Source organism: Zingiber officinale, chromosome 10A (assembly GCF_018446385.1).
Source record: "Zingiber officinale cultivar Zhangliang chromosome 10A, Zo_v1.1, whole genome shotgun sequence".
NCBI classification, from domain to species: domain Eukaryota; kingdom Viridiplantae; phylum Streptophyta; class Magnoliopsida; order Zingiberales; family Zingiberaceae; genus Zingiber; species Zingiber officinale.
In genome coordinates, this window is record NC_056004.1 from 45075359 (window position 1) to 45101373 (window position 26015).

Consider the following 26015-nt stretch of genomic DNA (forward strand, 5'->3'; position numbering starts at 1 on the left):
TGTAGGCTTCGACTACCAAGAAGTTTTTCCCAAAACGGCCATGTTTCGCCCCAAAAATTTTTAGGACAGCGGGCTAAGGCGCTGTTAGATCGCAAAGGAACCCTCGCGATGGTTAGATCGCGGGTAGGGGTGCTGCCCCTGGCCCCGCAAGGGGATTCGTTCCACGATTGCGCTCGAAAACCGCTAAACGGAACCGGCAGGAAATTGTACTCGTAAAAATTGTAAAATTATAGGAAAAATTATAGAAAATTATAGAATATATAATTTCAAATTATATATTATTTTTGTGATAGTCATGGCCCAAAGACCCAATTCGATTGGATAATTTGTGTTGTAATTCAAAATATGGCCTGCGTGCCATTTTGTGTGTTTGCGTGTGATGTATTTGATACGCGACCTGCGAGTCGTGCCTCCCTATTTATATTCTGGTTGTAAATTAGATTTAGACTCGATTGTAACTTGAGTTTCAAAATGTAATGTAAATTTTGAAGCGGTGGAAGGTCCACTCAAGACAGAGTTACGAGGAAGGCGCGAGCAACACAAGGTGGTCAAAAGGAAGGCGCTTGAGAAGCTGTTGACCTTAGGTTGACCATCCGATCTTCTCATTGGCTTGAGAAGATCGTAGTAGTGCCATGACATAATCACAAAATTATTTAATTAATTACTTTTGTGTGTATGTGATGCATGCTAGTTAATTAAGTAATTAATTAGTGCCTAACGATTAGATTAGATCTAAGTCGTGCACATGATGCACCCTTCGATTATATTAGATCTATCGAGTATATGATACGCATCATCGTTTAGATTTGATCTAAATCGCGACAACTCGTAATGCCTACCATGCCGTGATACCTACCACTACCTCGATTGCATGTTGTTGTTGAATCTGCCAAAGCAGAGCAACACATACTATCTTGGTAGGGTACGGAGGGACAATCTTGGTCCCGCCTATCAACGCATGGGTGAGTACAACTCAATTAGATTGAGTAACTAGTTAACTCAATTGGATCGAGTTTAACTATTGGCATTATCCAATGGTTGGTAGATAGGTCAAAATCACGTTTATATTAACTCTTGGGCGTATTAGCCAAAGCTAACTCGAGTTTTAATATAAATACGGATTTTATCCTATAAACAAGAGTTGCATAGAGATGTAATTAGTAATTAGTTACCTACCGATCATACTAAGTCTTGGGCGTATTAGCCAAAGCTAACTAAAGGGTTAGTATGATGTGGATCTTATCCCACATGAATTATAGAATTCAGTGGGAGCATCATTTAGTTAAAGGCCTAATTAAATGATTAAGAATATGATATTTATTTTCTGCATTTTTCTGTTGTAGATAACCATGACGTCAAATACGAACACTTTCTCCCTGCGATCTGTTCTTGAGAAGGACAAGCTCAACGGAGCAAATTTCCTGGACTGGTACAGGAACTTGAGAATAGTTCTCACCCAAGAACATAAACTGTACGTTCTGGAGCAGCACATTCCGGAGTCTCCTCCTGCCACTGCCCCGCGAGCTGACCGAGATGCTTTCAAGAAGCATCAAGATGACGCATTAGATGTGTCTTATCTAATGCTCGCGACCATGAACTCTGAGCTTCAGAAGCAACACGAGTTAATGGGCGCTTACAATATGGTTGAACATCTTTGTCAACTGTATCAAGGTCAAGCGAGGCATGAGAGATTTGATATCTCAAGGGCACTGTTTCAGTGCAAGATGTCAGACGGGGCTCCTGTAGGCCCATATGTACTCAAAATGATTGGGTACATAGAGAACCTACAAAGGTTGGGGTTCCCACTTGGCCAAGAGCTGGCCACTGACCTGATCTTGCAATCCTTGTCGGATAGCTACAGTTAATTCATTCTAAACTACAATATGAACGAGATTGACAAGCCACTACCCGAGCTGCTTAGTATGTTGCGAACTGCTGAGCTGAACCTTAAGAAGGCTAAGCCCAACATTGTTCTGATGGTTCAGAATCATAAGGGCAAGGGCAAGCCCAAAGGCAAGGGAAAGTCCCAAGCCAAGGGCAAAGGCAAGGCACTGAAGCCTAAAGGAGGGGTCACCAAGGATGCTACATGCTTCCACTGCGGTCAGACCGGGCACTGGAAGAGGAACTGCAAGGTATACTTGGAGGATCTTAAGAAGAAGCGAAGTGAGACTTCCACTTCAGGTATATATGTTATAGAAGTCAATTTATCTATTTCTACATCATGGGTATTAGATACTGGATGTGCTTATCACATTTGTACTGATGTGCAGGCGCTGAGAAATAGCAGGGCATTGACAAAGGGCGAGGTGGACCTACGAGTAGGCAATGGAGGACGGGTTGCTGCTGTTGTGTTGGGTTTTTCGGGCCGTGAAAACCGCTTTTCGCGTCGCGGAAACCCCGAATTACCCATGCCACTGGATCTCGTGCGAAGGATAGATTTCAAAATTATGAGTACGAGTTTCAAACTATGATCTACAGTAGATCTACAAAGGAAAAACATTTTATACCTTTGAAGCGTGCCCTCGCAAATCCCGCTCGTCCAACGGTACGCCGGATCTCGAAGTTGTCAACGTAGACAACTCTCTAGTGATATCCACACGAACAAGATGTTAGTTAGAGCCCTAGAGCCAATCATTTGATGATTGTATGGACTCATTGTATCATATTCTTGTATTTTAATAAAGGCATTTGTTTGGTTATTATACTTGTTTGTATTAGTGCCAAATAGACTAAGTATAATAGCGTCCTTGAGTAGAAGGTTCATACCTATATCAATCGATTAGTTGAATCGATAGTGAGATGATATAGGGAACACTACTCTAAATCATTCCTAGTCAAGTATTAACATTCAGGGACAATGTTAATGCAATAAGACTAGCATGTAGGTCAGCTCGATGACTTGATCTCACAAGTCATGGATATAGAGATATCAAGCTGACACATGGGTATACATTGGAGAATGTATACTGAATGACCCGCCATGAGAAAGTATCATGGATCGTTATATGAGTGTCATATACTTTCTTATGTGGCTATTAGTATGACTATTAGTCCTTAGACCTGAAGTCACCATGGATCCCTACATAAGGAGTTATGTACTTTGGTTTCGTCAAACGTCACCCATAACTGGGTGGACTATAAAGGCGATTACCGGTTAGGTAACAAATTATGCAGAGGGATGTGAGTGATGTAGATGGGATCTATCCCTCCCATATGACGGGAGCGACATCAATATTCTTGATAGAGTGAGACCACTAAGTGCATGGCCATGCCCAAATGAGTCAACATGAGATGTTGAGCTCATTTAATTGAGTGAGTCTACTTGGGGTTCAAGATCTAGATTGATTAGAGGATGACACGGTCTATGCCTCATATTGATCAATCTAGATGTCTAGGATAGAAGGACACTTGTCATTATTTTGTGAGGAGTCACAATTGGTAGTCACAAGGTGATGTCGGATCTCGACATTCTTGTAACTTGGGTAGTAATGATGTGTTGCTAGATACCGCTCATTACTTATGCTCCTAAATGTGTTTAGGGCATTGCCAACGTTACAAGAACCTATAGGGTCACACACTAAGGACAATTAGATGGAGATTAGGTTCATATGATGAACCAAGAGGATTAGATTCATTTGATGAATCAAATTGGATTAAGAGTAATCCTAATTGGGCTAACTTGAGTTCGACTCAAGTTGATTCATGTGTTCAATGCGTCTAATTTAGATTTTGACTCATTGAATCAATTTAATTTAATGAATTAGATTCATTATATTAAGTTGGCTTGAATCAAATGGTTAGATTAGATCAACCATGGTAGAGATTGAGTCAAGTTTGACTTGACTTGAGAAGGAAGACCAAAGGTCAATTTTGACTTGACCTTTTGCCACCTCATTGGTGAGTTGGCATTAGGTGGATCAAAAATGATGTTCCACATCATCATGGGTGCCACCTCATGGAAGTTACAAAGCCATTCTCTTTAATGGCTTCATATTAATTGCAATTAATGCAATTAATTTGGGAGGCCGGCCACTTTGTGTTGGGGTGAGAATTCATTTTTCCATTCATGTGGTGTAACTCCTTCTTCTTCCTTGTGTTCTCTCCTTGCTCTCCCTCCTCTTCCTTGCCGTGACCTATCAAGGTGCTAGCACACCTTTGTTTAGGTTTTATCCATCAAGAATTGTTCGTGTGGATACTTCTAGAGGACCGACGCTTGACGGTCTAGAGATCCGGCAACTTCTGGGACGAGCGGGAACGCGAAGGGCTTCGCTACAAGGGTAATGATCTTAACTTTAGTGTAGATCTAAAGTTTTTACAAACTCATACAAGAAAAAGTTTTTCGAAAAGTTTTGTTTACGAATCTTTGCACGAGATCCATGGCTTTGGGTGACTCGGGGTTTCCGCGACGCGAAAAAGCGGTTTTCGCGGCCCGACGAACCCAACACAAGAAGTGTTCTCTAACACTCAAGGATGGAGAAGAGAGCACCACAAGTGTGCTAGCACTCTCTAGGGCTCTCGGGTAGGATTGGAAGAAGAAGAAAAGAAAAGAAGAGAACACACTCCTCTAAAATCTCTATGTGACTTTCACTAACCTTTCTTCTTGGATTAGATTCACTCTCCTTTCTTCTCCCTTGCTTGAAACCCACGACCAAGAGAAGAGAAGGAACAAGAAGAGAGCTAAGGAGGAGGAAGATCACTTGAATGAGAGTTACACTTGCAAAATGAAACTCTTTTCATCTAATTAAGTGGTTTGTAACCTCCATGGGATAACAAGAGTCACAACTCTTGGTAACTCCCATGAGGTGACACTTCACTTAAGTAACCATGATGATGTGGAGCATCATCATTGGTCCACTTAATGCCAACTCACTAATGAGGTGACATAAAGTCAAGTCAAACTTGACTCTTCATCTTCCTCTCAAGTCAAGTCAAACTTGACTTAATCTCTCTCATGGTTGATCTAATCCAACCATTTAATTCAAGCCAATTTAATATAATGAATCTAATTCATTTAATTAAATTGATTCAATGAGTCATAATCTAAATTAGACTCATTGAACACATGAATCAACTTGAGTCCAACTCAATTAGCCCAATTAGGATTACTCTTAATCCAATTTGATTCATCAAATGAATCTAATCCTCTTGGTTCATCATATGAACCTAATCTCCATCCACTTGTTCTTTGTGTGTGACCTAATAGGTTCTTGTAACGTTGGCAATGCCCCTAAACTCATTTAGAAACATAAGTAATGAGCGGTATCTAGCAATACATCATTACTACCCAAGTTACAAGAATGTTGAGATCCAACATCACCTTGTGACTACTAATTGTGACTCCTCACAATATATGACAAGTGTCCTTCTATCCTAGACATCTAGATTGATCAATGTGAGGCATAGACCGTGTCATCCTCTAATCAATCTAAATCTTGAACTCCAACTAGACTCACTCAATCAAATGAGCTCAATATCTCATATTGACTCATTTGGGCATGGCCATGCACTTCGTGGTCTCACTCTATCAAGAATATCGATGTCTCTCCCGTCATATAGGAGGGATAGATCCCATCTACGTCACTCACATCCCTCCGCATAATTTGTTACATACCCAGTAATCGCCTTTATAGTCCACCCAGTTACGGGTGACGTTTGATGAAACCAAAGTACAGAACTCCTTATGTAGGGAACCATGGTGACTTCAGGTCTAAGGATTAGTAGTCATACTAATAGCCACATGAGAAAGTATATGACACTCATATAACGATCCATGATACTTTCTCATGACGGGTCATTCAGTATACATTCTCCAATTCATATCCATGTGTCAACTTGATATCTCTATATCCATGACTTGTGAGATCAAGTCATCGAGTTGACCTACATGCTAGTCTTATTGCATTAACATTGTCCCTGAATGTTAATACTCGACTAGGAATAATTTAGAGTAGTTTTCCCTATATCATCTCACTATCGGTTCAACTAACCGATTGATATAGGTGAGAACCGTCTACTCAAGGACGTTATTATACTTAGTTTATTTGGCACCAATACAAGTAAGTTTAATAACGAAAAACCAAATATCTTTATTTATATAGAATATGATACAACAAGTCCAAAAATACAATCATCAAATGATTGGCTCTAGGGCTCTAGCTAACAATCTCCCACTAGCACTAGTGCCATCAGTGTAGGCTCTAAGCCCAAATGACCTAGTGTGACCATCATGCTTCCTCTGTGCCAAAGCCTTGGTCAAGGGATCTACAATGTTAGCCTCTGTAGGTACTCTGCAAATCTTCACATCTCCTCTCTCGATGATCTCTCGAATGCGATGGAAGCGCCGTAGTATGTGTTTGGTCCGCTGGTGTGAGCGAGGTTCCTTTGCCTGTGCTATATCTCCATTGTTGTCACAATAGAGCTCAATGGGGTCAGCAATGCTAGGAACCACCCCAAGTTCAATGATGAACTTGCGGATCTAAACTGCCTCCTTTGCTGCCTCTGATGCAGAAATATACTCGGTCTCTGTCGTAGAATCAGCTACTGTGTCCTGCTTCGAACTCTTCCAGCTCACAGCACCACCATTAATGCAAAACACGAACCCTGACTGCGATCTATAGTCATCCTGGTCGGTCTGGAAGCTAGCATCACTGTAACCCTTTACAGCTAGCTCATCATTGCCTCCATATATCAAGAAATATTCTTTAGTTCTTCTTAAGTACTTAAGAATATTCTTGACTGCTATCCAGTGACTGACTGGTATCTGCTCGTCATGCTCAAAGCATACGAGACATCAGGTCGAGTACATAGCATGGCGTACATGATCGATCCTATGGCTGAGGCATAAGGGATCTGATCCATGCGGTCTCTCTCCTCTCTAGAAGAGGGACCCTGAGTCTTCGAAAGACTCACACCATATGACATCGGCAGAAATCCCTTCTTGGAGTTCTGCATGGCAAACCGAAGGAGTACCTTATCAATGTATGTACTCTGACTTAGGCCAAGCAATCTCTTAGATCAATCTCTATAGATCTGTATCCCTAAAATGTGGGATGCCTCACCTAAGTCCTTCATTGAGAAACAAGTCCCTAGCAAAGTCTTGACAGACTGTAGCAAAGGGATGTCTTTCCCAATGAGCAGTATGTCATCCACATACAATATGAGGAAGACAACTGCGTTCTCTATAACCTTCTTGTAGACACAAGGCTCATCTTCGTTCTTGATGAAACCAAACTATTTGATTGCATCATCGAATCAAAAATTCTAGCTCCGAGAAGCTTGCTTTAGTCCATAAATGGACCTATGCAGCTTGCATACTCTGCTAGTATGCTGTGGATCTACAAAACCCTCAAGTTGTGTCATGTACACATCCTCGAGTAGGTTTCCATTCAGAAACACGGTTTTGACGTCCATCTGCCAGATCTTATAATCATGGTAAGCTGCAATAGCAAGGATGATCCGAATAGACTTAAACATCGCTACTGGAGAAAAGGTTTCATCATAGTCAATACCATGAATATGCTTGAAACCTTTATCTACCAAGCGACCCTTATAGATAAGTCCATCCATGTCAGTCTTTCTCTTAAAGACCCACTTACACCCAATGGGTTTTACCCCTTCAGGTGGATCAACCAAAGTCCATACTTGGTTGGTGTACATGGATTCCATTTCGGATCTCATGGCCTCTAGCCATTTCTCAGAATCTGGTCTCATCACAGCTTCCTGATAGGTGGTAGGCTCATCATCTATGAGCACAACGTCATCATGGTCAGACAAGAGAAATGAGTATCTCTCAGGCTGATGACGTACCCTATCAGACCTGCGAAGAGGTATGTCTACTTGAACTGGTTGTTGTTCCTCAACTCTTTGTGGAACAACATCATACACAACACTTTGTGGTTCCAGTTCAACTTCCATCGAGACATCAGTGCTATTGTTCACATCTTGAACTTCTTCAAGATCGAACGCGCTCCCACTAGTCTTTCTAGAAACAAAGTCCCTTTCTAGAAAGACCCCAGTCTTTGCCACAACTACCTTGTGCTGACTGGGAATGTAGAAGTAATATCCCTTAGTTTCCTTGGGATATCCAATAAAGTAGCACTTGCCGGATTTGGGTCCTAACTTGTCTGAGACTTGACGGTCAACGTAAGCCTCACAACCCCAAATCCTCATGAAAGACACCTGGACATCTCTCCTAGTCCATATCCTATATGGTGTCTTTATCACAGCCTTGGATGGAACTCGGTTGAGTATAAAAGCTGCCCTGTCTAGAGCATAGCCCCAAAGGTATGTCGGAAGATCTGTGTGACTCATCATCGATCGTACCATATCTAATAGGGTACGATTCCTCCTTTCGGATACACCATTCGACTGTGGTGTTCCAGGAGGAGTGAGTTGGGATAGAATCCCACACTCAGCTAGATAGTCACGGAACTCATGGCTAAGTTATTCTCCACCTCGATCAGATCGAAGTATCTTAATACTCTTGCCAAGCTGGTTCTGTACTTCATTCTTGAATTCTTTGAACTTTTCAAAGGATTCAGACTTATGTGTCATCAAGTACACATAACCATATCTACTGAAGTCATCAGTAAATGTGATGAAGTACCTATAACCGCCTCTAGAAGCGACATTGAAAGGGCCACATACATCACTATGTATGAGTCCTAACAAATCAGTCGCTCTTTCGCTGTGCCCTCTAAAGGGAGTCTTGGTCATCTTGCCTCGTAGGCATGACTCGCATATCTCATATGATTCTAAATCAAATGAGTCCAGCAAACCATCCTTATGGAGCTGGGATAAGCGCTTGTCATTTATATGACCTAAGCGACAGTGCCAGAGGTAGGTTTGGTTTATGTCATTTGACTTGAACCTCTTGGTATTTATGTTATAGATAGGGCTCTCAAGATCTAGAATATAGAGTCTGTTTATCAGAGGTGCACTACAATAGAACATATCGTTTAAATAGACGGAACAACATTTGTTCTTTATTATAAACGAAAATCCTTTCTTGTCCAAACAAGAAATTGAAATTATGTTCTTAGTCAAGGCAGGCACATAACAACAATCATCTAATTCTAGTACAAGTCCAGAGCGTAGAGATAGATAGTAAGTTCCTACAGTAATAGCAGCAACCCGTGCTCCATTGCCTACTCGTAGGTCTATCTCACCCTTCGTCAATGCCCTGCTATTTCTCAGCGCTTGTACATTAGTACAAATGTGCGAAGCACATCCGGTATCTAATACCCACGATGAAGAAATAGAGAGGTTGACTTCTATAACATGTATACCTGAAGTAGAAATCTTATTTCTCTTCTTCTTAAGATCTTCCAGGTATTCTTTGGAGTTCCTCTTCCAGTGCCTTGCTTGTCCTTGATATAGGTGACAAAGATGTTCAACCATATCGTAAGCGCCTATCAACTCATGTTGCTTCTGAAGCTCAGAGTTCATGGTCGCGAGCATAAGACAGGACACATCTAATGCATCATCTTGATGTTTCTTGTAAGTATCTCGGTCTGCTCGCGTGGCAGTGGCAGGAGGAGCCTCCGGAATGGGCTGCTCCAGAACGTACAGTTTACGTTCTTGGGTGAGAACTATTCTCAGGTTCCTGTACGAGTCCAGGAAATTTGCTCCGTTGAGCTTGTCCTTCTTAAGGACAGATCGCAGGGAGAAGATGTTCGTATTCGACGTCATGGTAATTCTACAACAAAAATAAATGCAGAAATAAATATCATATTCTTAATCATTTAATTAGGCCTTTAACTAAATGATGCTCCCACTGAATTCTATAATTCATGTGGGACAAGATCCACATCATACTAACCCTTTGAGTTATCTTTGGCTAATACGCCCAAGACTTAGTATGATCGGTAGATAACGATTACCAATTACATCTCTATGCAACTCTTGTTTATAGGATCAATATCCGCATTTATATTAAAACTCGAGTTAGCTTTGGCTAATACGCCCGAGAGTTAATATATATGTGATTTTGACCTATCTTTCCAACCGTTGGAAGAAATGCCTATAGTTATACTCGATCCAACCGAGTTAACTAGGAATACTCAATCTAATTGAGTTGTACTCACCCATGCGTTGATAGGCGGGACCAAGATTGTCCCTCCGTACCCTACCAAGATAGTATGTGTTTGGCAGATTCAACAACAACATGCGATCGAGGTAGTGGTAGGTATCACGGCATGGTAGGCATTACGAGTTGACGTGATTTAGATCTAATCTAAACGATGATGCGTATCATATACTCGATAGATCTAATCTAATCGAAGGGTGCATCATGTGCACGACTTAGATCTAATCTAATCGTAAGGCACTAATTAATTACTTAATTAACTAGCATGCATCACATACACACAAAACAATTAATTAAATAATTAATCAAATAATTTTGTGATTATGTCATGGCCCTACTACGATCTTCTCAAGCCAATGAGAAGATCGGATGGTCAACCTAAGGCCACCAACTTCTCAAGCTCCTTCCTTTGACCACCTCGTGTTGCTCGCGCCCTCCTCGTAACTCCGTCTCGAGTGGACCTTCCACCGCTTCAAAATTTACATTACATTTTGAAACTCGAGTTACATTCGAGTCTAAATCTAATTTACAATCAGAATATAAGAGAAAGGCACGATGCGCAGGTCATGAAAATAAAATAAAATAAATACAGCACGCACATCACATAACGGCACGCAGGCCGTATTATGAATTACAACATATTTCCAAATCTAATTTGGTTCTTTGGGCCATGACTATCACAAAAATAATATATAATTCAAAAATATATATTTCTATAATTTTCTGTAATTTTTCTATAATTTTTATAATTTTTACGAGTACAATTTCCCGGCGGTTCCGTTTAGCGGTTTTCGGGCGCAATCGCGGAACGAATCCCCTTGCGGGGCCAAGGACAGCGCCCCTACCCGCGATCTAACCATCGCGAGGCTTCCTTTGCGTTCTAACAGCACCTTAGCCCGCTGTCCCAAAAAGATTTGGGGCGAAACCAAGCCGTTTTGGAAAAATCTTCCCGGTAGCGGAAGCCTACAAGTGCCAAAACACTTGTGCTTCGCTTCTACGAGAAAATTACCCATAAAAAACTATAAAAAAGCCTAAATTTACAGAAAATCACAGAAGCTATTTTTTCATAAAAAAATCAAAAACAAACTCGTACACGCCTTCGCACGTGGCTCTGATACCACTGTTGGGTTTTTCGCGTCACGGAAACCCCGAATCACCCATGCCACTGGATCTCGTGCGAAGGATAGATTTCAAAATTATGAGTACGAGTTTCAAACTATGATCTACAGTAAATCTACAAAGGAAAAACATTTTATACCTTTGAAGCGTGCCCTCGCAAATCCCGCTCGTCCAACGGTACGCTGGATCTCGAAGTTGTCAACGTAGACAACTCTCTAGTGATATCCACACGAACAAGAAGTGTTCTCTAACACTCAAGGATGGAGAAGAGAGCACCACAAGTGTGCTAGCACTCTCTAGGGCTCTCGAGTAGGATTGGAAGAAGAAGAAAAGAAAAGAAGAGAACACACTCCTCTAAAATCTCTATGTGACTTTCACTAACCTTTCTTCTTGGATTAGATTCACTCTCCTTTCTTCTCCCTTGCTTGAAACCCACGACCAAGAGAAGAGAAGGAGCAAGAATAGAGCTTAGGAGGAGGAAGATCACTTGAATGAGAGTTACACTTGCAAAATGAAACTCTTTTCATCTAATTAAGTGGTTTGTAACCTCCATGGGATACCAAGAGTCACAACTCTTGGTAACTCCCATGAGGTGGCACTTCACTTAAGTAACCATGATGATGTGGAGCATCATCATTGGTCCACTTAATGCCAACTCACCAATGAGGTGGCATAAAGTCAAATCAAACTTGACTCTTCATCTTCCTCTCAAGTCAAGTCAAACTTGACTTAATCTCTCTCATGGTTGATCTAATCCAACCATTTAATTCAAGCCAATTTAATATAATGAATCTAATTCATTTAATTAAATTGATTCAATGAGTCATAATCTAAATTAGACTCATTGAACACATGAATCAACTTGAGTCCAACTCAATTAGCCCAATTAGGATTACTCTTAATCCAATTTGATTCATCAAATGAATCTAATCCTCTTGGTTCATCATATGAACCACTTGTTCTTTGTGTGTGACCCAATAGGTTCTTGTAACGTTGGCAATGCCCCTAAACTCATTTAGAAACATAAGTAATGAACGGTATCTAGCAATACATCATTACTATCCAAGTTACAAGAATGTTGAGATCCAACATCACCTTGTGACTACTAATTGTGACTCCTCACAATATATGACAAATGTCCTTCTATCCTAGACATCTAGATTGATCAATGTGAGGCATAGACAGTGTCATCCTCTGACCAATCTAAATCTTGAACTCCAAGTAGACTCACTCAATCAAATAAGCTCAATATCTCATATTGACTCATTTGGGCATGGCCATGCACTTCGTGGTCTCACTCTATCAAGAATACCGATGTCTCTCCCGTCATATAGGAGGGATAGATCCCATCTACATCACTCACATCCCTCTGCATAATTTGTTACATACCCAGTAATTGCCTTTATAGTCCACCCAGTTACGGGTGACGTTTGACGAAACCAAAGTACATAACTCCTTATGTAGGGAACCATGGTGACTTCAGGTCTAAGGACTAGTAGTCATACTAATAGCCACATGAGAAAGTATATGATACTCATATAACGATCCATGATACTTTCTCATGACGGGTCATTCAGTATACATTCTCCAATGCATACCCATGTGTCAACTTGATATCTCTATATCCATGACTTGTGAGATCAAGTCATCGATTTGACCTACATGCTAGTCTTATTGCATTAACATTGTCCCTGAATGTTAATACTCGACTAGGAATAATTTAGAGTAGTGTTTCCTATATCATCTCACTATCGGTTCAACTAATCGATTGATATAGGTGAGAACCGTCTACTCAATGACGTTATTATACTTAGTTTATTTGGCACCAATACAAGTAAGTATAATAACCAAAAACCAAATGCCTTTATTTATATAGAATATGATACAACAAGTCCAAAAATACAATCATCAAATGATTGGCTCTAGGGCGCTAGCTAACATGTTGCTGTAGGGACTTATTTTCTATCTCTGCCCTCTGGGCTTGTACTAGAGTTAGTCGATTGTTGTTATGTGCCTGCATTAACTAAGAACATTATATCAGTTTCTTGTTTAGACAAGAAAGGTTTCTTGTTTACAATAAAGAACAAATGTTGTTCCGTCTATTTAAACGATATGTTCTATTGTAGTGCACCTCTGATGAACGGACTCTATATTCTAGACCTTGAGAGCCCTATCTATAACATAAATACCAAGAGGTTCAAGTCAAATGACATGAACCAAACCTACCTCCGGCACTGTCGCTTAGGTTATATAAATGACAAGTGCTTATCCCAGCTCCATAAGGATGGTTTGCTGAACTCATTTGATTTTGAATCATATGAGATATGCGAGTCATGCCTACGAGGCAAGATGACCAAGACTCCCTTTAGTGGGCATAGCGAGAGAGCGACTGATTTGTTAGGACTTATACATAGTGATGTATGTGTCCCTTTCAATATCGCTGCTAGAGGCGGTTATAGGTACTTCATCACATTTACTGATGACTTCAGTAGATATGGTTATGTGTACTTGATGACACATAAGTCTGAATCCTTTGAAAAGTTCAAAGAATTCAAGAATGAAGTACAGAACCAGCTTGGCAAGAGTATTAAGATACTTCGATCCGATCGAGGTGGAGAATACCTTAGCCATGAGTTCCTTGACTATCTAGCTGAGTGTGGGATTCTATACCAACTCACTCCTCTTGGAACACCACAGTGGAATGGTGTATCTGAAAGGAGGAATCGTACCCTATTAGATATGGTACGATCTATGATGAGTCACACAGATCTTCCGACATACCTTTGGGGCTATGCTTTAGACACGGCAACCTTTATACTCAACCGAGTTCCATCCAAGGCCGTGATAAAGACACCATATAGGATATGGACTGGGAGAGATGCCCAGGTGTCTTTCATGAGGATTTGGGGTTGTGAGGCTTACGTTCAACGTCAAGTCTCAGACAAGTTAGGACCCAAATTTGACAAGTGCTACTTTATTGGATATCCCAAGGAAACTAAAGAATATTACTTCTACATTCCCAGTCAGCATAAGATAGTTGTGGCAAAGACTGGGGTCTTTCTAGAAAGGGACTTTGTTTCTAGAAATACTAGTGGGAGCACGTTCGATCTTGAAGAAGTTCAAGATGCGAACAATAGCACTGAAGCCTCGATGGAAGTTGAACTAGAACCACAAAGTTTTGTGGATGATGTTGTTCCACAAAGAGTTGAGGAACAACAACCAGTTCAAGTAGACATACCTCTTCGCAGGTCTGCTAAGGTACGTCATTAGCCTAAGAGATACTCATTTATCTTGTCTGACTATGATGATGTTGTGCTCATAGAGGATGAGCCTACCACCTATCAGGAAGCTGTGATGAGACCAGATTCCGAGAAATAGCTAGAAGCCATGAGATCCGAGATGGAATCCATGTACACCAACCAAATATGGACTTTGGTTGATCCACCAGAAGGGGTAAAACCCATTGGGTGTAAGTGGGTCTTCAAGAGAAAGACTGACATGGATGAACTTATCTATAAGGGTCGCTTGGTAGCTAAAGGTTTCAAGCAGATTCATGGTATTGACTATAATGAAACCTTTTCTCCAGTAGCGATGTTTAAGTCCATTCGGATCATGCTTGCTATTGCAGCTTACCACGATTACGAGATCTGGCAGATGGACGTCAAAACCGTGTTTTTGAATGGAAACCTGCTCGAGGATGCACTACAAGAAAATTGGGATTCTACAACACTTAAAAGACAACATTTTTTTTAAAAAGCGTTGTCTTTTTTTTTTTAACAACGCTTTTAGTGAAAAGCGTTGTCTATTTCATTATTTTCTTATTAATAGACAACGTTTTTTTAAAAATCATTGTCTATTAGTGATTTTTATGGATCAAAGACAACGCTTCTTAAAAAGTGTTGTCTATAAGCATTTTTTTAGTGTCTATGACAACGATTTTTAAAAAGCGTTGTCTATTGTCAAGCCCTCATCTAAATCTAGATTAATATGAACCGTTGGATCAAGTAAAGGGTAGAAAAACTTTAGATTTAATTCGGCATTCACTTATCTCCCGAACCCCTATCACCCGAAACTCCCCTCTCCGTCCAACTTTGTGATGGGATCTCCTCTAGGGTTCGCACGGATCTGGGAAGATCACTATCACTCGACCCTCTCCTCAACTCTCCTCGCCTCTCTATACGCCTTCTTCGTCACCCTCTCTGTCATTTCCTCTGGCGTATGAGAGCTTCGTGAGGCTATCGACGGCGCCGGCCGTGCCTGATCCCATTGCAGTCGCACTGTACTCTTTGTCGATGAGATCCACCGGTTCTCCAAGTTCCAGTAAGACTCCTTCCTCCCTGCCATCGAAGATGGTTCCATTATTCTCATTGGTGCCACCACCGAGAGAACCCTAATCTCATTTTCCAATTGTCTGAAATTTTCTCGCCAGCGACGCCATCGCAGCCTCGAAAGCTCGTGTCCTCGCGAGCTCTGCAGTTCACGGGATCGCGAGTGTTGCTGCCTGCCGCTTGTAGCCTCGTGTGCGCTGTTGCCTGCCGCTCGCGAGTGTTGCTGCTTGCTGCTAGCGATGTACAGATTTCTATGACAGCTTTCATTCTAACTTTAGGATCCATGGTATTCCCAATTTTGAATGTGCTACATAGTATCTTTGATACACAATTTTTTTTCCTGTCTTACTTTTAATAGAACTAAAGTCATAATTTGGTTGAGTTTGTAAAGGTTGACGCTGCTAAGGAAAACTACAGGAAATATCAATGTTTCCCTCAATTCACCAATGAATGGTGAAGTAAATGTGTCTCTAGATATTTTACAAAATTATGATAAATTGTCTAGGGTTGAAACAAGGCCAATAGGAAATTTCTTTGATTCCTTAACCTGCTCTTATTGAGTGCGTATTGGGTCATGATGAAATGTAGAAGTATCTATTACTCGTTTTGCATGCTAAATATTTGTCTTATATGTGTTTGCAGACTTGCACTCTAAATTGACTCATGGGCTTTCTTAATGTAGTTGAATTGAGAGCATCAAAATATTAATCATCAAACATGGATCTACAATGACAGTATATGAAAGCTGGACATAAAAATGAGTCAAAAAATATAGCAGATCAAAGGATCTACAAAAGCTGGACATACGAAAGTTGGACATGGATCTACTTCTGGCTCTACTGAAGTAGTGATCAATCCTCTTATTAAAATGAACAAGAAAACATATAGCAGATCCAAGGTGTCCAAGAGCAGTAAGATGAAGCTAAGTACTTTTGTTGCCCACAACTGTAAATTTAGTAAAAACTTATTTTTTTAATTTTCTGATTATGATGGTGGCATGCAGCATGAATTATTTGATATTATGAAATGAGTTCATGAACCACAATTGCTTTAGCAATTACACCTACTAAAGCATTCAGTATCCATAAATTCACATCTCCTCTTTTATCCTCCATATAAGAGTGTTCAATAGTGATGTGGATGCAGAGGAATCATTCCTGTAAGGGTATGATTATATATGAAAATCTGGTTAGACCATGGGATTAACAAGAGCCAAGAGATGTTTATGGAAGTTGCATTATTTTATTAGGCTGTTAGGCAAATTTATGCATTTCAATAATGCTATAGTTGTTGATACATTCATTGGACTTGAAATTTTATACAACTCATCGTTTATCAAATTAAGATGGACTTTGTAGTAATCTAATATGACACATTCTCAAGATGACGAAACTTTATTTTGTTTGTGCTTTTGGTTGACTGCTTTCTTGCTTGCAAATTTGCAATTTGTTTCTTAAGATGCAACATGTTGTTCAGCAGTGATTTTCTCAATGCCAGGTATGACCACCAATCTGATGACTACTAACTCAATAAATCAATATTAATTGGATCATTGATTGACCATTAATTATTTTATTTATGAGTAGTTTAAATTCAATATAAAGAGTTTTGTTAGTTAGGTGGCAAAGCGTAATAAATCTAGTCATTGTCAAGTGACTCAGCCATACCCCATCAAGTTTTTCAATTGGACCTAAATCCTAAACCCCTGCTGAACTAGTCCATAAGTCCTATTGATATCATATTTTTTTCTAAATTTAATTAAAAAAATACTTATTTATAGATGAATTTTTCAAAGTAGACTTTTGGAATTCTTTAGTTTACTTCCATGTACTAAACTGGAACAAATTAACTCCAGGGGTACTATTTCGCATGAGTTAGCTTAACATTTTGCTGCAATGTTTGAGTAGCAATCTCCATGTCTTATAAAATGGTCAATGAAAATGATAGAGAATCTTGAATTAGTATTCTGTATCTAATTTTCCATTTACCACTATTCATGTTTGCATAATTCTTCTTCTTTTATACATAATTAGAATTTTACATGTAGGTGCAAAAGAGGCAGATTTATGGCATCACTAATATGCTTGAAGGGATAGGATTTATGCCAATGCTGCAGGTATGACTCATCATTGCTTTCTTGGCAAAATCAAATAAACCCATTTTAAATCTTCATGTTTTGAGTAAGTTGCTGTTAAATTTTTTGCTGATATACAAGATCATCAAAGTTTGCCTAATATTTTCATCCCTTTAAATAGAAGTTGAAAACCTAGTCTCGCAAGAATGCCAATTGGATGAGTGCATCAGGTTTGGTTCCAATACTAAATGTAGCTTCTATCTACTGATGCCTAACATGCTTTAATATGCATAGTGTGCAAAAATGTTCTAGTTTTAAAGCAGAATGCAAGAAAGTATGAGTGTGTTCACTGAAGAAGAAAGTAATCAAAAGTATGTTATTTTTTTCTTGCATTTGCCCACATATGTTGCTAACATCTATAAATGAAAAAAATGTTCTGTTACTTGTAAAATTTCAGGTCGCTTTACCTGACCAAAGATGACATCAAAAGCAACAACTATATGTTATGTGGCACTGCATCCGAACCTCAGGGGTGTGACTGAGAAGTACTTCAACGAAGAACTATCAAGAAAGCTTTAAGCGAGAAGATGGTTAAAGTCAATGATTAAAGAATATTTAAGTCAAGAGGATAAGTAGCATTTATCAAGATCCTTTAAGTTCATGCAATAAGATGTAGTCGATAGAAGTAGTTTTGAGTACCTTCTAATTAAAATTTCTTTGTATGCAAGTAATTATGTTTATTATAGAAGTGTAAGAATGATAATTTGTATATTTATCTTGGTTGTTTATTTAATAATATGTTGTTGATTGAAGTAGATTCATTTTCATTTATTTATTATTTGTCTTTGGTATTAAAAGATAATAGTTTAAAACCTCTTGTCCTTTGCTAAGAAAGACAACACTTTTTTATACATTGTGAAAGTGATGTCTTTGCTAAAAAAAGACAACGTTTTTTCTATGTTGTCTTTAAAAAAGACAACACTTTTTATGCGTTGTCTTTAAAAAAGACAACGTTTTTTATGTGTTGTCTTTGCAAAAATCGACAACGCTTTTAAAGCGTTGCAAAAAGTGTTGTCTTTGCTATAAACGACAACGCTTTAAAAGCGTTGTAGTTGAACAGACTTTTAACAACAGTGCCTTTAACAACGCTTTTTCAGACACAAAGACAACGCTTTAAAAGCGTTGTCTATTAGCTTTTTTCTTGTAGTGATGTGTACATGACACAACCTGAGGGTTTTGTAGATCCACAGTATACTAGTAGAGTATGCAAGCTGTATAGGTCCATTTATGGACTAAAGCAAGCTTCTCGGAGCTGGAATCTTCGATTCGATGATGCAATCAAACAATTGGTTTTATCAAGAACGAAGATGAGTGTTGTGTCTACAAGAAGGTTGTAGGGGAAATAGTTGTCTTCCTCATATTGTATGTGGATGACATACTACTCATTGGGAAGGACATCCCTATGCTTCAGTCTGTCAAGACCTGGCAAGGGAGTTGCTTCTCAATGAAGGACTTAAGTGAGGCATCCTGCATTCTAGGGATACAGATCTATAGAGATAGATCTAAGAGAATGCTTGGCCTAAGTCAGAGTACATACATTGACAAGGTAGTCCTACGGTTTGCCATGCAGAATTCCAAGAAGGGATTTCTGCCGATGTCACATGGCGTGAGTCTTTCGAAGACTCAAGGTCCGTCTTCTAGAGAGGAGAGAGAATGCATGGATCAGATCCCTTATGCCTCAGCCATAGGATCGATCATGTACGCCATGCTATGTACTCGACCTGATGTCTCGTATGCTTTGAGCATGACGAGCAGATACCAGTTAGATCCAAGTGAAAGTCACTGGATAGCGGTCAAGAATATTCTTAAGTACTTAAGAAGGACTAAAGAATATTTCTTGATATATGGAGGCAATGATGAGCTAGCTGTAAAGGGTTACAGTGATGCCAGATTCCAGACCGATCAGGATGATTACCGATCGCAGTCAGGGTTCATATTTTGAATTAATGGTGGTGCTGTCAGCTGGAAGAGTTCGAAGCAGGACACAGTAGCTGATTCTACAACAGAGGCCGATTACATTGCTGGATCAAAGGTAGCAAAGGAGACAGTTTGGATTCGCAAGTTCATCACTGAACTTGGGGTGGTTCCTAGCATTGCTGACCCTATTGAGCTCTATTGTGACAACAATGGAGCTATAGCACAGGCGAAGGAACCTCGCTCACACCAGCGGACCAAACACATACTACGGCGCTTCCATCTCTTTCGAGAGATCATCGAGAGAGGAGATGGGAAGATTTGCAGAGTACCTACAGAGGCTAACATCGCAGATCCCTTGACCAAGGCTTTGGCACAGAGGAAGCATGATGGTCATGTTGGGATCGATGTGCCCGCTAGAGGGGGGGTGAATAGCGTCTCACCCAAATCGATGGCTTCCTACGTATTCGTTAGTTGCACAGCGGAATAATACGAAACTAAATACGAATATGAAAGCTAAAGACAAAGAAAGGAAATGCAAACCAATGCACGTCAATGTAACTTGCTCCTGCTCCATGGCTGTCCGTAAGGTGGACGATCCCGATCCTTCGGTGGATTAACCCCCGGCAAACTCCGGCTACTCAAGCAACTCCTTGTGGGTGGAGAAACCTCACCACAACACCAACCAAGAATACTTGGACACAAGAGAACCTTGAGCACGTTTGGTGACTACTAATTAGGCTTTAACCAGTCTAATTTCGTCACCTTGGCCGACCATACCAAGTTCCTTCTTATAGAACTTGGAACAAATCAGCAGCCTAATTTGCCCGTTAGCAGTCGACTGGTCCATGCACCAGTCGACTGGTGCCAGCCCAACGGCTCTCTGCTACAGTGCATCAGTCGACTGGTCTATGCACCATTCGACTACTACAGTAACGCTACAGTAACTGCTACAGTAACGCTACAGTGCCTGCTACAATAACACTACAGTAAAACCCTAAAACTAGGATTTTACTCCGAGTACAATCTCTCATGCACTCGTCCTCGCCCGACCAACCTAGACCTAGCCTTCTAACCTCCTCCATCAGCCTCGCATCTCTCGGATGTCTCTCCATCCTTCACGTCTTGCCTTCTGGAGCTTCCTTCGGCCTTATCTATATTGTCGAGTCTTCCTTTGCCAAGAGGCTCCTCACCTCCGGAACTTCATCCATTGCCAAGTCACACTTGGACTTACGTTGCCAAGACTACATGCTTGGACTTACACCGCCAAAACTCATTCTTGGACTTTCCTCCTTTACCAAGATCACACTTGGGCTTTCCTTGTTGTACCTATATCCTGCACACTCACAATGCATATCAAATACAACAATAAACCTAACTTAAACCCTTGCCCAAACATCAAAACCTAGGGCACCTAGATTGCTTCAACAGGTCACAATAGGTCATTGGGGCTGAGAGCCTACACTGATTGGCACTAGTGCTAGTGGGAGATTGTTAGCTAGAGCCCTAGAGCCAATCATTTGATGATTGTATTTTTGGACTTGTTGTATCATATTCTATATAAATAAAGGCATTTGGTTTTTGGTTATTATACTTACTTGTATTGGTGCCAAATAAACTAAGTATAATAACGTCCTTGAGTAGAAGGTTCTTACCTATATCAATCGATTGGTTGAATCGATAGTGAGATGATATAGGAACACTACTCTTAATCATTCCTAGTCGAGTATTAGCATTCAAGGACAATGTTAATGCAATAAGACTAGCATGTAGGTCAACTCGATGACTTGATCTCACAAGTCATGGATATAGAGATATCAAGTTGACACATGGGTATGCATTAGAGAATGTATACTGAATGACCCGTCATGAGAAAGTATCATGGATCGTTATATGAGTGTCATATACACTCTCATGTGGCTATTAGTATGACTACTAGTCCTTAGACCTGAAGTCACCATGGTTCCCTACATAAGGAGTTATGTACTTTAGTTTCATCAAACGTCACCCGTAACTGGGTGGACTATAAAGGCGATTACTGGGTATGAAACAAATTATACGGAGAGATGTGAGTGATGTAGATGGGATCTATCCTTCCTATATGACGGGAGTGACATCGATATTCTTGATAGAGTGAGACCACGAAGTGCATGGCCATGCCCAAATGAGTCAATATGAGATATTAAGCTCATTTGATTGAGTGAGTCTACTTGGAGTTCAAGATTTAGATTGGTCAGCGGATGACACGGTCTATGCCTCACATTGATCAATCTAGATGTTTAGGATAGAAGGACACTTGTCATATATTGTGAGGAGTCACAATTAGTAGTCACAAGGTGATGTTGGATCTCAACATTCTTGTAACTTGGGTAGTAATTGTCACGCTCCCAAAGGAGTCTCTGCCAGACAAAAATCTGGCAGCATCTCCCTATACCGGTGACAATCTGAAGCATCAATACAAGCAAAATACGTCAGCCACATGCGGCTGGAATATTTATATACACAACCACGCAGTTATAATAACAGCCTATACGGCTGGAATGAAACAATCACAACCACGCAGTTAGCTGTACTAAAAACCAACACAGCGGAAAAGCGAAAACGGAAAGCCCAATACAACACAATCAACACACTGCTAGCCAGCCAGGCTTTATACAACAAACACAACACCAAAACCATAAGATAGCCACATGGCTATACACAAATACAATGCCAGAAATAAGAAAAGAATATACAATAGAAAACAATCACGATCTTCGGATGTGACGTAGGACCCGGCAGACAGGATACTCCGAGCGACACCAACCATCTACAAGCTACCTGAAAACATAAATGTATACATGCGGTGGTGAGTAAAGGTAACTCAGCGGGTAATAGACAAGATAGTGCATGGTCCTTAAATAACATGGAGATCACAAGTATACAGTCTCAGTAGGGAATAAGAACATGATCATACTATCATAATCTATGCATCTGAACATACCTAACATAATAACCTGACATAAACTGTACAAACCACAACTAACAAAATGACAGATACATACCCAATCTGGAATCGACACATGGTACAATGATCAGTAAACTCACCGGATCTGCAACAGATATACCCGTGACACCTGTGCAATATAGATACGACTGCATATACATGTAAAATAAATGACATATATGCAGCATGACAACCAAATGCAACAACCATATCTCAATCAAATGCAACAACGACAATCACATGCAACTAGTATCTACTAGGCATGTATGCAAATATAACCCCCAGATGCACCGCGCATCATATGCAAAAGTGCATGCATGCTCCATGGTCACCCCCGCCACCTCTCCAGACACCACGACCCCTGTATGGCCGAGAGGCTTGGGTCTGTGACGACTGTACTACCCTCCATCCCACTATATAGTGGTCGAGGCGGACAGTCCACTAGTAACTATCTAGCTACATAGTATCAGGGTCCCTGACTGCTCACAACGCCGGATCTCACAGAACCTCGTGACCGGGTGGCACGACAGGACTAGCAGCAACTGCTCCAGCTACCACTACCCATGAGTGGCCGAGTGTGCGGTGCTATTCCCAAACCAACTGATGACTCTCTCAACCACAAGGGAGATAATGGTCATCAGATGCAATGAATGATGAACATGATATACATATATATAATCATCATCCATGCAACAACCCCAAACCTCATAAATACCTCCAACATGAATATAATCGTCATGATACCTCCACGTATCCCACCAAACATATGTACACGCTATACATGTATAATCAACCAAAAATCTCCAATAATCCCACCAGACACATGTACACAAAAGATAAGTACAATCAACATGTATCCTCCAATAAAAACACAACAGACCTGTGTATATACCTTAAACATACAATCAACACAACTCCTCCAAAAGTACGTGACAAATATGTATGTACACATCACATGTAAATGCACGGTCAACAAAATGACTCCTATAACACATACCCACCTATGTACAATCCACATCATATACCCAATCAGCATGGTAATACCAACAACCCGACAATCCCTACAAGACATACTCTATACGTGTAATCACAATAGAGTAGATATCAAGAGTTGAGACTATATATGAATTAAATAGATCATCATAAAGGTCAAGCATAAGTATCATGCAGGAAAAACAGCAACCGATCATGATATAAGATAAAATAGCCTAATTCATCCAATAATAACCATGCACTAAGTACAAGAAAATCTACATAGAGGTCAAGGAAGAAATACCCGCCTTTATCTGTCAACCGCGTCAGATAAATCAATTCCACTTCGAGACGCTCGTCCCGAATCCAAGTCCTGCGAATCACATGGTATATATATAATGTTTAGCTAATCACATAATCAACAATAAACTAAACCCAAAACCTAATCCTACGTCGATTAGGTAACCCTGTTTAGTTTCAACCCAATGATCCACACCAAAGTAGATGATAGGTCCATCCTTAAACTCCACTCTTTCTAAATCCAACCATAATCCATAATCTATTAATCAATCCAAAACTCATTAATCAACACATCTTAAATCCAACTCACATAATTCATCATCAATCAAACACTAATCCAAACTCATCATAAATCCTTCAAATCATAAACTAAACACCCCACATCTAATAATCAATCTAATGATCCCAATGACAAATATGAAATCATGATATTCATCCACCCTACATAATCCATCAACAACTAATCAACCAAAACACAACAACTTACAACTAGAAGTAAAACCCTAAACCTTCTTTCAACCTTCCATGATCACCCAAAACAAAGCAAACCTAATAAGAACCTAGTGGTAAACACTTACCTTGAGGCATAGCCACCAATCAAGAGCTCACAACCCCTACTCCCACTGTCCAAAATCTACAAAAATGCCTACACACCAATTCCTTCCAAAATCAATCCACAACCTAGCTGTAGAGCAATTAGTTTGCTAAAACCCCAAAATACAGAGTCTTACTCACCTCAAACAGGCCTCCACCTCTACACCGGAACCTTAACAGTTGCAATAATTGAAGAAGATGAAGCTCTGCTTAGGGGAGGTCCATCACTAGGTTGATCCGAAGCTTCCCCTAGCCCAAAACAGAATGATGTCAACATTAGAACCCATAGAAACTGAAACCTTGAATCCAAAAGATTTGCCCGACGAAACTTTACCTCAATCGATCACCTACCGCTGGTGTGGCACAATCCCTCTCATCTAGCGATGATCCAGTTTGCCCTCCAGCGAGCAGATCGAAGAGGAGAAGAGAAAGGGCGCGATCGGCCGGAAAAGATACGAATCAACCTCTTCACGCCGTGCCCTAGATGCCAAACTGCCGCCCATCGCGCACAAGGAACCGACGAGGAAGCGATTGGTCAGCACCTTCAAGATTCCGGTGAAATCCTCAGGCGACGCTGTGAGGCCGAGACTGTCGGGGAAACCGTCGGCGTCGGGGTCGCCCGTGCGCATGAGAGAAATCGAGATAGAGGGAGAGATCGGCAAGAGGAAGGAGAGGCTCCACACCTTGAGAGGGAGAGGGGGAAGGAGGCTCGACGTCGATGATCGGGCGGAGAAATCGCCGGAGAAGAAAGGGGATTTCGGGTGTGAGGTCGAGGAAGAGGAGATCGGGGAAGAGGGGAAGAGTTCGGGCGAATTCGGGGAGGAGAAAAGGAAAAGAAATTAGAAGAAATAAAACCTAGGTTAGATTAATTAAATCCTAAGTCCATTCACAAATCAACTCCCACTTAAATGGGTATTCCAAACAGGCTTTCATTGTACCCCAAATCCATCCCCTCAAAACGGGTCATACGGACTCCGTTTAAATCCCGAAATTTTTTTAAAAATCCAGAAAAATCCAATAAGATTTTTTGTCCAATAATAATTATTATTTAATTTTAGGGTATTTTACAGTAATGATGTGTTGCTAGATACCGCTCATTACTTATGCTTCTAAATGGGTTTAGGGGCATTGCTAACGTTACAAGAACCTATAGGGTCACACACTAAGGACAATTAGATGGAGATTATGTTCATATGATGAACCAAGAGGATTAGATTCATTTAATGAATCAAATTGGATTAAGAGTAATCCTAATTGGGCTAATTGAGTTAGACTCAAGTTGATTCATGTGTTCAATGAGTCTAATTTAGATTATGACTCATTGAATCAATTTAATTAAATGAATTAGATTCATTATATTAAGTTGGCTTGAATTAAATGGTTGGATTAGATCAACCATGGGAGAGATTTGGTCAAGTTTGACTTGACTTGAGAGGAAGAGGAAGAGTCAAGTTTGACTTGACTATTTGCCACATCATTAGTGATTTTGCATTAGGAGGACTAATGATGATGTGCCACATCTTCAAAGTGTTTCACCTCATGGGGGTAACAAAGTCATTCTCTTTAATGGCTACATTTAAT

At 40.3% G+C, this 26015-nt stretch overlaps 1 long non-coding RNA gene across 1 annotated transcript; it reads left to right on the plus strand.

The window, feature by feature from the left end:
- Positions 1–17000: 17000 nt before the first annotated feature.
- LOC122027945 lies at positions 17001–18016 on the plus strand. Its single transcript, XR_006124583.1, has 3 exons — positions 17001–17031; positions 17582–17650; positions 17790–18016. It is a non-coding gene; the product is annotated as an uncharacterized LOC122027945 (long non-coding RNA).
- Positions 18017–26015: the final 7999 nt, after the last annotated feature.